At 45.4% G+C, this 14084-nt stretch overlaps 1 protein-coding gene across 1 annotated transcript in view; it reads left to right on the forward strand.

Annotated features, from left to right (window-relative positions):
- LOC138277528 (tetraspanin-36-like) overlaps positions 1-14084 on the forward strand; it is a 76667-nt gene that overhangs the window by 36882 nt on the left and 25701 nt on the right. The gene's annotated exons all lie outside the window — the stretch shown is intronic.

Below are 14084 nucleotides of genomic sequence, written 5' to 3' on the forward strand. Positions count from 1 at the left end.
TACTGCATAAACTTAAGATTTAATTTTTTTTTTTTTGGGAACAAATTATATTTGATTTTGGCAAAAAAACAAGAAAATACAGACTAAGAATCGGACACTGAAATCAGTAATAATAATTTCAAATTTTACCTCAAACAAATTGTTTCTAACTCAAATGGATCAAACGTTACTAAAAACATGGCAACACATGTTGCCACACAGTGGAATGCCCTTCCCAGAGCTTGACTGCTTACCTTTCTGTTAGTTAGTGCTATTTTTGGGTGTTAAGCTGGTACTAGTAAGGTGAAACCTATGCCCAGACAGTGTTAACAAGTGTAAAAGTATCAAAATAATGAAGTAATACTTTCACAAAATGGAACGCATCATGCCTCATAATTTACCCTTTTCTGCTGCGTCATTTAGTCCTCCCTGCCGCATAATTCCAGTGACACTGTAAGTAATGGACTGGGAACTATATTTAACAATCATTGTGAAATGCTACTTTTCTTGGCCATGATACATTCTGAATAATGATGTAGTTGGTTTAGATGTGAAGGCTGTAAAATTGTGACTTAACTGTTTGGGCGTGGGAAGCGCTCCATCTTCAAGCAGAGTGATGAACCGCATCAAAAGTTGATGGCCTCCATAGTTCTGGAGTCTGCAGGTTGCGACCTAGAAAATAAACTGGTATTTGTGCTAGACATATAAGAGAAATGCTGAATTTAAACAATGCACCTAGTGCATAGTACTGTTGTTTCAGAACACAGATAGAAGACTTTTTCATTCATAAACAGTATACATTAGGAATAAAGACCCAGTTCTACTTTTACTGAGCAGAAATGAACCTCTTGCATGTCTAAGATCTGCACAAGCAGCCAGAGCCAAAGGTACTGAGAAAAGTCTGCCTACCACAGATAGAGCTTTATTCACAGCAATTGTGGAGGGACTTACCCTAAAGATACATTTACATTTATACTTGAATTCATACTATTTTGGATAATTTTCAACTGTACTGTAATCCCAAAAATGTCATAATCACAAGAATAATGTAGGAAGAAACTTAAGATAAACTGTTCAAAACATGTAAAGTGGACATGTAACCTCAAAAATGGCGATCTTTATACATTTTTGTCAATATAGACATACACCAGAGTCAGTTAATAACTAGTTTAACCCCTTCGCTGCCAGGCCTTTTCCCCCTCCTGTGCCAGGCCTTTTTTTGCCTATTTGGCGCTTAGGCCCTCATAACTTTTTGTCCACATAAACTAACCAAGCCAAATTTGTGTCCTTTTTTTCCAACATCCTAGGGATTCTAGAGGTACCCAGACTTTGTGGGTTCCCCTGAAGGAGGCCAAGAAATTGGCCAAAATACAGTGAAAATTTCGTTTTTTTCAAGAAAATTGGAAAAAATGGCTGCAGAAGAAGGCTTGTGGTTTTTCCCCTGAAAATGGCATCAACAAAGGGTTTGCGGTGCTAAACTCAGCAGCTTCCCAGCTTTCAGGAACAGGCAGACTTGAATCAGAAAACCCAATATTTCAACACAATTTAGGCATTTTACTGGGACATACCCCATTTTTGCAATTTTTTGGGCTTTCAGCCTCCTTCCAGTCAGTGACAGAAATGGGCATGAAACCAATGCTGGTTCCCAGAAACCTAAACATTTCTGAAAAGTAGACACAATTCTGAATTCAGCAAGGGGTCATTTGTGTAGATCCTACAGAAAATAACAACTGAAAAAGAAAAATATTGAAATTGAGGTGAAAAAAACATAAATGTTTCTCTACGTTTTACTCTGTAACTTTTCCCTGCAATGTCAGATTATCGAAAGCAATATACCGTTACGTCTGCTGGACTCCTCTGGTTGCGGGGATATATAGGGCTTGTAGGTTCATCAAGAACCCAAGGAACCCAGAGCCAATAAATGAGCTGCACCCTGCAGTGCGTTTTCATTCTATACCGGGTACACAGCAATTCATTTGCTGAAATATAAAGAGTAAAAAATTGCTATCAAGAAAACCTTTGTATTTCCAAAAAGGGCACAAGATAAGGTGTTGAGGAGCAGTGGTTATTTGCACATCTCTGAATTCCGGGGTGACCATACTAGCATGTGAATTACAGGGCATTTCTCAAATAGATGTCTTTTTTACACTATCTCCTATATTTGGAAGGAAAAAATGTAGAGAAAGACAAGGGGCAATAACACTTGTTTTGCTAACCTGTGTTCCCCCAAGTCTCCCGATAAAAATGATACCTCACTTGTGTGGGTAGGCCTAGCGCCCGCGACAGGAAACGCCCCAAAGCACAACGTGGACACATCAAAATTTTTGGAAGAAAACAGAGGTGTTTTTTGCGAAGTGCCTACCTGTAGATTTTGGCCTCTAGCTCAGCCGGCACCTAGGGAAACCTACCAAACCTGTGCATTTTTGAAAACTAGAGACCTAGGGGAATGCAAGGAGGGGTGACTTGCGGGGCTCGGACCAGGTTCTGTTACCCAGAATCCTTTGCAAACCTCAAAATTTGGCTAAAAAAAAACACATGTCCCTCACATTTCTGTGGCAGAAAGTTCTGGAATCTGAGAGGAGCCACAAATTTCCTTCCACCCAGCGTTCCCCCAAGTCTCCCGATAAAAATGATACCTCACTTGTGTGGGTAGGCCTAGCGCCCGCGACAGGAAACGCCCCAAAGCGCAACGTGGACACATCCAAATATTTGGAAGAAAACAGTGCCTACCTGTGGATTTTGGCCTGTAGCTCAGCCGGCACCTAGGGAAACCTACCAAACCTGTGCATTTTTGAAAACTAGAGACCTAGGGGAATGCAAGGAGGGGTGACTTGCGGGGCTCGGACCAGGTTCTGTTACCCAGAATCCTTTGCAAACCTCAAAATTTGGCTAAAAAAACACGTTCCTCACATTTCTGTGGCAGAAAGTTCTGGAATCTGAGAGGAGCCACAAATTTCCTTCCACCCAGCGTTCCCCGAAGTCTCCCGATAAAAATTATACCTCACTTCTGTGGGTAGGCCTAGCGCCCACGAAAGGAAATGGCCCAAAACACAATGTGGACACAACATATTTTTTCACAGAAAACAGAGGTGTTTTTTGCAAAGTGCCTACCTGTGGAGTTTGGCCTCTAGCTCAGCCTGCCCCGGGATGGGGGGGGGCAGAAATGCCCTAAAATAAATTTGACCCCCACATCCCCCCACCCCTGCCCGGGAACGACCCTTGCCTACAGGGTCGCTCCCCCTGCGTGACATTGGCGCCAAAAAACAAATCCCCGGTGCCTAGTGGTTTCTGCCCTCTTGGGGGCAGATTGACCTAAAATTGGCCAATCTGCCCCCAAGGGGGGCAGAAATGGCCTAAATACAATTTGCCCCCCAGGGCAGCGACCCATCTCTAAAAAAACAAACAAACAAACAAAAAAAAACCACAACCATTTTTTTTTCCCCTGGCGCCTACAGGGTTCTGCCCCCCCCCCCATACCCCCCCCCCCCCCCCGGGGGCAGATCGGCCTAATAGGCTGATCTGCCCCCAGGGGGGGCAGAAATGGCCTAAAATAAATTTGCCCCCCATTTTCCCAAAAAAATGCCCCCCATGGGAGCGACCCTTGCCCAAGGGGTCGCTCCCTTATGTAAGTTTCAATAAAAAAAAAAAATCCCTGGTGTCTAGTGGGGTTTAAAAAGCCGGATTGCAAGCAATCCGGCTTTTGAAACCCTCGGAGAGACTTCAAAGGGAAGGAAATACTTTTCCTTCCCTTTGAAGCCCCTCCGGGCCTCCCCCAGTGATTGAAAGATAAATGCTTTTGCATTTCTCTTTCAATCGCGCGGAGGCCCCTGTGACAAATCAGCGCGCACTCGCGCGCTGACGTCACAGGAGGGGGGCGGAAGGGAAAGGTGTTCCCCCTTCAAACCCCGCCTTGGGGGGGAGGGGGGTGCACGGGGGGGGCGCGCTAGCGCTCCCCCAAGTTCCCCTGTGCCTAGGACGAGATGATCTCGTCCAAGGCACAGGGGAACTGTAGCCTTGGACGAGATCATCTCGTCCAAGGCACAGAACCGGTTAAGTGCAGTAGTTACTTTGTCTATTTTTGAAGATGACTGTGTGCTCAGCATTCGCTGCTAGCGGATATTTTGAACTGATCATCATGAGTTATATTCATGGCAAATACGACTCAACCTTCCATTCATCAGAGGTTGGTAAATGCAGTGGCATAAATTATGTAACATCTGTTATTTACTGTGCTTAGAAATGGAAGAAGTGTGGTGTGAAGCACTAGGTCAAGGAGACTTTTTTATGTCGAGCTTTTGAGACCTGTTGTGTTTAATTTAGTGGCTTAGCCCCCCCCCCCCTTTCTTTTGATTTGCTTGTTTGTGTCCTTAAAACACCCCTGCTTGCTAATGGTCAATTCTTCCTCTGTCCCACGATGCAGGAACTAAGTACTGTATGCTTACGCTTGAGTTGTTTTATCTGTTCGTTTGGGGACTCTTCTCTACCCCTCCCCCCCACAATTTGCTTTCCTAGACCTGTTCGTGTTTGCTTGTGTCCAGCTTAGCAACTGTAGCTGCTTGCCACCTTCTCCCTCCGTGTCAATGCATGCCCCTCCCACTTCTCCATGTTTCTCTAACCCCCATGCTCCCATGGTATCACTAATGAGACCAACAAGTGGTCGAAGTTCCGAGCATTTAAGAATGCTTTTTATTTTATTTATGTTTTAAAGGAGCCAGGCTCATTGAATTCTTTGTATCCCAGAGGAGCTATTACAGGTGCCACTCTTCCAGCCAATCACAGTGAGAGTCCCAGGCTGGCACCTGCTCTAGGCAGTGGGAGAACGATTAACTTGGGCCAATCACAGCCCGCACCCCCTCCTTCAACTCACTCCGGGGGCACTATTGACTGCTTGTTAATATTCTTTAGTGAACAGCCAGCATCAATTAAAGCACAACCACGAAATTTCACACGTGTGCTGTGTTAGACGAGGAGGATTGTTGGGAGTGAAAGGTTGCAGTTATTGGACAAAGAGGAGGCAGCTTTTGGATTGCATGTTTTTGCTTTTCTGGCCTGCTGTGCATTTTTCTTCTACATCCTCAGTCAGTGAGCTTGCTGGATGTGCTTCCGGTTGCATAGATAAATAGTCTCCTGTTGTAAATGAAGAGACTGTGCGGGGAGTTCTTTTGTTTTCTGTGTGTTGTCTGTTTGGTAATGTTTTGGTTCCCTTAAAAAAAACTCATTTTTATGTCCAAGCAACATGGGGCTAGCTGTTGACATGTTGTCACAAGCCTACAATTGCACTGTATTTTTACATGAACGACAAGATTTTTTTTGTTTTTTTTGTTTTTTTAAGGAAACCAAAACGTTACCAATCGCTCTGCTCCATTTCCCCTGTTTCCCACCAACCACTACCACCTTCCCTGGACCTACTTAATTGGTGCCTCAGTACCGCAACACTGCCGGTGCGCAAAAGTCTAGCTCATCTGTGCCCTTCTGCTCCTGGACCTCGCACAGCATCAGGAACCATGCCCCTCCAGACACCCAAAGGTACTCCATTGCAGACCTCTGAGCCCTTCAACACCCCAATCAACAGGGTTTTCCCCAACAGACCATCCAAAACCTGCGGATCCACCAAACATGCCAGCTGGTACACGCTGGAAGTCAGCACATTGGAACACAGCTGCAAACAACTGGAGAGATTATAGTACACCAGCAAAGATGATACAGACCAAGCCTTCTTCAGGAAAGCGCTCAACAAATACAGCCAACAATTCAAAGGCTCAAAAAGGATGCCTTTTCGTATTGCATCGAGGCTAGCGCCAACCACTCCAAGGAACTCTTCAACCTTGTCAGAGAGTTCTCCTGCCCATCAGCCACCAAGAACACAATTCCTCTCTCACAGGAACTCTATGACTCTCTGGGCGAATCCCTTCCACAACAAGATATCCACTATCTACTGGAACTTTGAGTCCCAACCCACCAACCTCCTCATTACAACAAAATCACCCCTACCATTTTCTCACTGTCTGGCTCATCACACTGGACCCCTATCATGAACTCCAGCCACTCTGGAGCACCCACAGACCCCTTTCCCCACCACCTCTTCTACCTAGGAAGCAACAAGATCAGCCACCAAATCACCACCATCCTCAATGTATCCATCGCCACAGCCACCTCTCCTGATGCATGGAAACATGCAGAGGTCAGACCCCTTCTCAAGAAACCCATCTGCAGACCCCAGCAAACTCCAGAAATACCACCCCATCTCACTGCTCCTGTTCCCTGCCAAAATTCTAGAGAAGGCCATCAGCCTGCAGCTCTCCAAACACCTGGAGAGAAACAATCTGCTAGACGCCCGCCAATCCAGTTTCCAAGCCAACTACAGCACCAAGACTGCCCTGATCGCCGCCACGAACTGCATCCACACCCCACACGACAGAGGAGAAACAGCCGCCATGATCCTCCTCGACCTATCCACAGCCTTCGACAGTGTCCCACCACAGACCTCTAGAGACTGCACCAAATCCTAATCACAGGACAGGCACTCAGATGGATTGCATCCTTCCTCATGGAACACATGCAGAAAATCCACCTACCCTCTTCACCTCGAAACCCATGAGCACCATCTGTGGCATCCTCAAGGCTCATCCCTCGGCCACATCCTCTTCAACAACTACATGATACCCCTAGCAGACATCATCAGAACCCACAATATCCACGTCCTATCCTATGCCGACGACCTCCAGCTCATCCTCTTGCACTCAGCAGACCCCGCCACCACCAAGACCAACTTCCACAATTGCATGAAGAACCTCACAGTCTGGATGAAGGACAACTGTCAGAAGATCAACATGGACTAAACTGAAGTTCTGATCTTTTTGGCAACCATGTCTCCCTCTGGAACGACACAAAAGGATGATGGACGGAGTGCTGAACAATGCAAACACTTACCCCCAGTCACAGATCTGGTTTAATCCATCGTTCTTTTGCTCCCCATGCCACCCCAGTTTGGACCCAGCCATATGCAAATTAGTCTTGACCCTGTTCCTCATGGGAACAGTCCAGCCCGAACTGCCAAACCACGTCCTCACTGGACCGGAAACCAGCATCCTGGGACTGGTTTCAGGGTTTCACCCTTCCTCAGCCAGGCTAGCTTGATTCCAGTGGCATGGGGCGCATGGGACACACGTCTGGGCATACCCTTCGCACTTGGGGTTGCTTGGACTACGACAACACATTGTACGCAGGTACCGCCATCGAACTCGTGAGAAGGTCCAGGAGATACAGAACTCAGCGGCCAGCCTGGTCCTCAACCTGCCCAAACGGATCCACAGTACCCAGCACCAGAGGAACCTCCACTGGCACGCCGTCCAGAAAAGATGGCAATTCAAACTACTGACTCAAGCTTACAAAGCCCTCCATGACCGAGGACCAGCATATATGAAACGCCACCTGAACGTCCACCACCCTTCCAGAAACATCCACTTCACCTCCCTGGCCCTCGCACAGACATCGCCCATCTGCTGAAGCCTCAGAGGCTGCTCCTTCTCCCACCTCGCCACCAAGGCATAGAATGCCCTCCTTTCCCACCTCTGAACATCACCTTTTCTGACAGACTTCAGGAAGAGACCTGGCTGTTCGATTAAGTCCAGTAACCCAGCACCTGGATACCCTCACGGTTGATAAGCTGTGGCCTGCAACTATTGATAGATTGATAGCCTTTCACCTCAAGGCACTCCCATGCCAAGTGGAAAAAAGGGGCCACTGGGGCACCTCACCTGTGACGAGAAGCTGTCCTACCAGGATCTATTCTATGTGATAACACTGGTGTGAGATAAATGCGATGAAGGAAGTGAAAGTGTAGAAGTTGAAACGTGTATTAGTCAACATGATCGTCACCAAGGCACACATCTGTTTACATTTGGCATTTTCAGGTGGAGCCCTAGTTCACCCTTCCAGTCTCAACCGTGCTGGAAATGGATCCAACCTAGAATCCGTTGCCATAGCCTTATACAGGTGGAATACCGAGTGACTGCTCCCACCCAGCTCCAAGAGGCTTCTAAAAGTAAGTGAAGTAGCCTGGGCCAATGGGAATGTGGTCCATATGTTCGGCACAATAGTTACAGTGCTAGCATGCTGCAAAAAATGGCACAACCCTTCAAGGAAGCTTTCCTGCGCAACCTTGAAAGCTATAAATTCCTCATTGGGAAACAAATCCCCAATACCTTGCAACCTCCCACCCACCTGGCAGACGGATCCACAGAGTTCCTCTGCGTTGTAAAGGGCAGCAGATCCCAAAAAATATGTCCCCGAGCGAATGGGCCCCTGCTCAAAACCACTTTAACTGTTCATGCCCACAGAGATGCAGCATACTTGAACAGGTAGGGCACATATGCCATGTCTCGGCCCCATGCCATCAGGAGCCGAGATGGGAAAGAGCGCCCAAGTCCCCCCAAGAGTGACTTTTCCCAAGTGCACCCCTCCTCACCGCATCAATGTGCCACATGTATTTGGGAGGCCAAATAGTATTGCTCTAGATTAGGTACAGCCAGACCTCCTCCTTTGTCGTTGAGACATGTGGGTCCTACCTACCCTGCTACTTCGCGCATCCCTGATCAGTGACCTCAGGAGGGAATGTAACCTACGAAAGAAAGGCAAAATCCCAAATGAATGCTGAAGAATGTAGAGGCAATGAGGTAGAAACGCTAGCTGTGCAACACTCACACGACCCATGAGAAAGAGCAGGAAAGAGTTTCAAAACTGCACAGACGGGCGACAGCCCTCAGTCTGTATTGTGTTGCATACAACTTTGTGGTGTATGGGCTACAACCAGTGCCAGGCATCGGAAGGTATCTGATTCCCAGCTAAGGGTTATAGGAGGCAACTCGCCTGGCTCATGAACAGCCTATGATCCCAGTTGAAAAAAGAGGGACGTTCCATAGTTGACGTGAAGGTGGGACAGTTACCTGAGTGCAGTTAAGTATGACAGCAAGTCAGGGCAAGATTGCAGAGAGGACCAGAGATATAAAAATTTGTATCATCCACATATAGGAATACCAAGTGAGTGACCCCCTACCTCCTTAATCCCTCATTTGGTCATATTCTGATGGACTTCAACTGCAAGGGGCCCCAACGCAATCACAGATTGAGGGGTGACAATGGACAGCCCTGCTCCGTGCCCCTTCCCACCTCCCACAGGTTGGAGGAAAGCCTACCCACCCTTACCATGGCCTTGTATTCAGCAGGCGTACCAAAGAACAAAATCGGGCTCTAAACCCCCATAGACTCCAACACCCACAAAATATAGTGCAATTGCCAACGCCAGTTCCTCCTCTCTATCCTCCACCCCAGGTAAGATGTGGGTCCTGTGCTCACTGTGCCACTGAATTCAAGCTAGCCTGGCTGATGAGGATTGATACCCTGAAACCGGTCCCAGGATGCTTGTACCTGCGAGTCAAGAACCAGAGTGATAATGCCTCACATCTTCAGGTCGAAGGCCTCGCCGTTTAAATTGGGCCTATATGTATTAACCATAACCACCTCTTCCCTGGTGAGTTTGCCCTGAATCAGTATGTACCATCCCTCCACATCCGCCTCCATATAGGTAAGAGCGAAGGGAATCCCTGGAACTATCCAAATGAATACCCTGCGGAAGAAGGTGGAATAACTGACACTGTGCTTCTGACCCCTCCACTTTTTAGCTAACTTAGCCAACTCTCCTTCGGAAAGGTGACTCTCCTGAAAATAAGCAATATCCACTTTGCGTCTCTTAAGGAAAGAGTTCATCAGAAAGAATTTTTAAGTAATTGAGGAAGTTTCAGGTCAGGCTTCCTCGTCCCATGCCCCGCCTAGCTTAAAAAAATCAAACTGCTATTCGACCCTCTGGTCACGAAATGTATTAATGTTACCAGGCCCACATTGTCTGTACTCGACTTTGCTTTCTTAAAGTGGAATAAAATATATCGGGAATGAAAGTACCATTGCTCATGTTCGCGGATGATACCTTGTTATTATCAAAGACTAGGCAAGGGCTCCAACAGGCCCTACTCAGATTTGAGTTATTTTGTGACGAGAACGAGCTAGAAGTAAATGTTTCTAAAACAAAATTTATGGTACTAAGAGGTCGAACACAAACTGTGGCAAGGGTCAAAATGTGTGGTGCTATTCTTGAGCAAACTAATGAATTTACATATCTGGGTGTGCATTTTAGTGACAATTTTAGTTGGAAACCCCAGATTGATATCCAAGCACTTAAACATGCTCAACTAGGCGGAGCCCTTCTTAAGGAATATAAAAGATCATTTACCCGCCCGATGTCCCCACTTATGGAAATCTATGGGTCAAAAATTCTTCCCCCAGTCTTGTATGGGGCAGAGCTTTGGGGTTATAGCAATCTGGACCGACTGATGCTGGCCCAAAACAGATTTACAAGAGGGGCGGTTGGTCTTCCGAGGTCATCCCCACGTATTCCGCTCCTTTATGACCTTGGGCTCCAACCGGTGGAAGACCAAGCCAGATTTCGGCCCTTGGCCTTCTGGCGGAGGTTGTGGTCTACCCCAGAGCTGTTATTATATGCGAAAGCATGTCTCGAGGTAAGGGACACCCTAGGATCTGATAAGATTGGCTGGTTTAAGGGTGTTAGAACCACTCTTTGTGCCATGGGTCTAGGTGCCCTTTGGCACAACCCTGACTCAGCTACCTTTCCTTCAAAAAAAGTGCTGAAACAACTATATTGGGAATGGGTGGTAGGCACAAGACACTCATCCCTTATAGGTAGTTCCCTTACAACAACATTTTTACACGTGAAAGATGCCTCTGCAATTGAAAAGTACTGGGATGTTATAACAAAACCCATGGACCGTAAATTATAGCACCAAGTTAGAGTGGGCTCATTACCATTAAGGTGTTTAACCTCCACCTGGGGTACTGGTGGCCCAGATAAATGCCCATTGTGTACTGAAATGCGGGAAAATGTGAGCCATTTGTTTTTTGTTTGTCCATTATATGCTGCCCCAAGGAAGAAGTGGTTGGTACCCCTATGCAAAAGTCTGGGCACACAATTGGCCGAGACTGCTTGTAGGATCCTTAAAACTGATCCTTCACCTACTATAGCAATAGGGGTGGCCAAATTCCTGGGGTGGGCATGGATAATTCGTTTTGAATCACTAAAACAGCTACATGTTTTAGATAAGTAAATTATCCTGAATTTTAGAACTGAGCCTTTTTAAAGTAATGTACTCCTTTTTATTATTATGTTAAAATATTTAACAAATGACGCATTAGATAGATTTAATACGTTCTTAGTAGCTTTTATGAAATATTGTATTTATTGTTATAATCATTAGCACTGACAATTTTATAAGTATTATGACGTGTAGCATGTCTTTTATGATGAAATATCGAATAAAGACTTCTTTGACTTGACTTGGAATAAAATATATATTTTGAATACATACGTTTTAATTTGTCATCGTTATTGTCTTCTTAATTATTTTGAATCCTGTTATGCAGTATTATTGGGTCCAAGTAAGTTTGATGAGTGAGGGCTCTTGGGACATGACTACATCTTTCAAAAACACATGAGTGGTTCAATTCCAGCTCAACCAGCCTTTCAGAGGTGATCACTCACAACGTGACTTAGCAGTGTGGAAGATACAAATAACTTTAATACATACCAACCTTAGCACCCTTTCAGTTGTAAATCGGGTGAGCAACCAAGCCATTTTCATCCGTAGCATCCTCGGAGGCGATCGTGACAGCCTGTCCTCAGTTCTACCAGTTTGCAGATGGCAACGCTGAGTTGAGCAAGTTTTTTTGTCTTGAAGGGGTCATTTTCGTTACTGCATTTCTGCCAAGTTACACCGGTCATGTCACACCTTCAGAGAGTAAGAACTTTTTAACTAGCAGCCCTATGCGTGTTGTAATGTGTTGCCTACTCTTTGATGTGTGCTCTGTTGTCTCCACATTGTCTCCGTATCTTAGGGGATTTTTGCTAATAGTTCAGAAAATGGGTGTGGTTTTGTACTTGATGTGGAGCCACTTAGCAAATGCTCCTCTGACAGCTCTCCAGACCCACATCCTGTTAGAGGCAAGCTATAGTGAGACATTCACATATGCAATAAAATGTGCATTATACTATTAGCAATATTGGTCAGACAGTTATTGCCTAAGTAAATGTACTATTTACTAATCCTAAACCAATTCGAGCTTTATGGAGCATTGATGTGATTAGTAAAGTGATGTAAACACACAGAAAAGTCAAGAACCACATTGCTGATAACAGTGCTCTCAGGGGGTCCTGGATGGTATATTTTACAGAAGTTCTGTGTTATACAGTTAAATGCCAACGTAATTTGTAGTCTACTTTAAGCAAAGTGATGAAGCACCTCAGCATTTGCCTAGGTCTAGTCACCAATATAGTAGGACAAGTGCTTTTTATCACTCATTTTTATTTAAGTTTATATCAAACAAATTCATAGTTAATGCACAATCATCATTTTTATAGTGAATACTGTCACCATCTGTTAACTCTGAGAAAAGAAATTCAGCTTCTTTGCCACCTCCTTCAAAGCCAAGAAAAACCTGGTTTCCTCCCAGAATACACATTGAGCCTTTCAAATTGCTTAGCATTGACTCATCCTCAATCGTTCTTCTTTCATAGCCCATTGTTCACCCCCCCCCCCCCCCCCCCCTATGCAACTGATAGAGCAGGGTCTACAACAGGGCCACTTTCCTTGTGACTTAGCTAGATTAAGAGTGGTAACATATGGTCACGTGGCAGACCCCATAGGCCAACAGTGTGTGAGTGTTTATAAGAGGTCCTCCTCTTGGTTTGAGTGGCTGTCACTCTTGGGGTCTTGAGATGAGCAGTGCTGCCTTCTTTAGTATGCACCGACTCTGAATGAGGTACTCTGCTTTCCTTCATCTCTGAGAGCTAATTAGAGGTTGCTACCAGCAACTCTTGAGCTACTCCTTGGAGACCTCAGATCTAGCCGCCTTCCATTCCCTCGGTAAGAGAGTAAGGTAAGTACCTTCAGTCTGGGGCTCAGCATGCGACTGGGAGTCCGATTATAATTTGTTGTAGCAAGGGTACTCCTATAATCTTAAATATTCCCAAGCATCCAGGTCAGACTCCCCATGTCTAGAATATTAAACATGTTGCTATTGCACCACAGATGGTTGTTCCCCGCTTATCCAGTGAACATTTGTTAGCTTAGCACCTCATGGAAGTTTCATTTAAGGGCTGTGGCTGACTTGGTTGTTAGTATTGAGGATCAGAGGTTTAACTCAATGGAGATCACATCACATCACTTGATAGGTGGGTAGCCAAGTAAAGTCTTTGTTGCTACTAAAGTGTTGCTCCAGTAGTATTTAATTATTCAGCAATCCACCAAGTACTCCTAAAATCACCCAGGAGTCCTGCAGCCCCTACAGCACATTTGATCGCTAGCTGGATAGAGTTGATGGATCTTAGTCAGGTACATATACCAAATTAATACTTTTTTGGAATGGGCTTCCCTCCGTTGAATGCTAGTGCAATACAATCCTATCAGAGCATACCCCACAAAGCTTAAGTAACCTCGATCATACATATTTGATATACCATTTAAGCGTGTTACAGATTTATGATCCCTCGTGTCTGCCAGCTTCACACTGGGGCACGTTTATACTCGTGTCCTCCTCGACCCTCAAATGTTTCCCATGTAAATGGCAGGGAAAAGGACGGCTTCAGGCGGATCGGAGTGTACAAGGAAGGAAAGGTGGGGAGGCCATATTCTACAGCTGTGTCCCAAACTTTCAATATCATGCTGGTTGGTTTAGAGGTCATTTAGGCCTGAGTTTACTATTCATCCTACAGATCATTTGCATGAACAGAGCCATAGCAATGATGACATCTAATTCCCAATAATTAATCTTCTACAAAGACTGGAATGGTTTACTTGAGAGCCCAAGACTAATTACATTAACTAGTGACCACTGGATTAACCACTAAACCTGGATTTCAAACTAGCATGGTAATTGCAATAAAGCAGTTCAACACCTCATCCGAAGTAGTAAGTGCTGTCTACGTACAGCACAATATTTCTTACTAGTTGTTAAAAGCCAATTTTTGTTGGTTTCCTGTA

Source organism: Pleurodeles waltl, chromosome 1_1, assembly GCF_031143425.1.
Source record: "Pleurodeles waltl isolate 20211129_DDA chromosome 1_1, aPleWal1.hap1.20221129, whole genome shotgun sequence".
In the NCBI taxonomy this organism is placed as follows: Eukaryota; Metazoa; Chordata; class Amphibia; order Caudata; family Salamandridae; genus Pleurodeles; species Pleurodeles waltl.